The following is a 238-nucleotide window of genomic DNA, read 5'->3' as shown; positions in this document are numbered from 1 at the left end:
GAGATCAATAAGAGTAGACACTGCACCATACTTTTATCATCTCGAGGATATATGATGAGGGAATGGGTTACACTGAAAAGCTGATCATTGAAAAGTTAAGTCAAACCATCTTGACTCTTCTAACATTTGGGTGGCTATGACGGATTGCTAGATCCCAATCTTGATCTATGAACTCTAGATAGTTAACTTGATTAATGATAAATTTAAAGTAGCTTAAATTTATCTAATTCTAAGATTA

This window comes from Theobroma umbraticum, unplaced genomic scaffold (genome assembly GCF_002168275.2).
Source record: "Theobroma umbraticum cultivar Fairchild unplaced genomic scaffold, ASM216827v3 scaffold_34.0, whole genome shotgun sequence".
In the NCBI taxonomy this organism is placed as follows: Eukaryota; Viridiplantae; Streptophyta; class Magnoliopsida; order Malvales; family Malvaceae; genus Theobroma; species Theobroma umbraticum.
The sequence above is the reverse complement of the archived record's forward strand: the minus strand, read 5'-3'. Positions refer to the sequence as shown.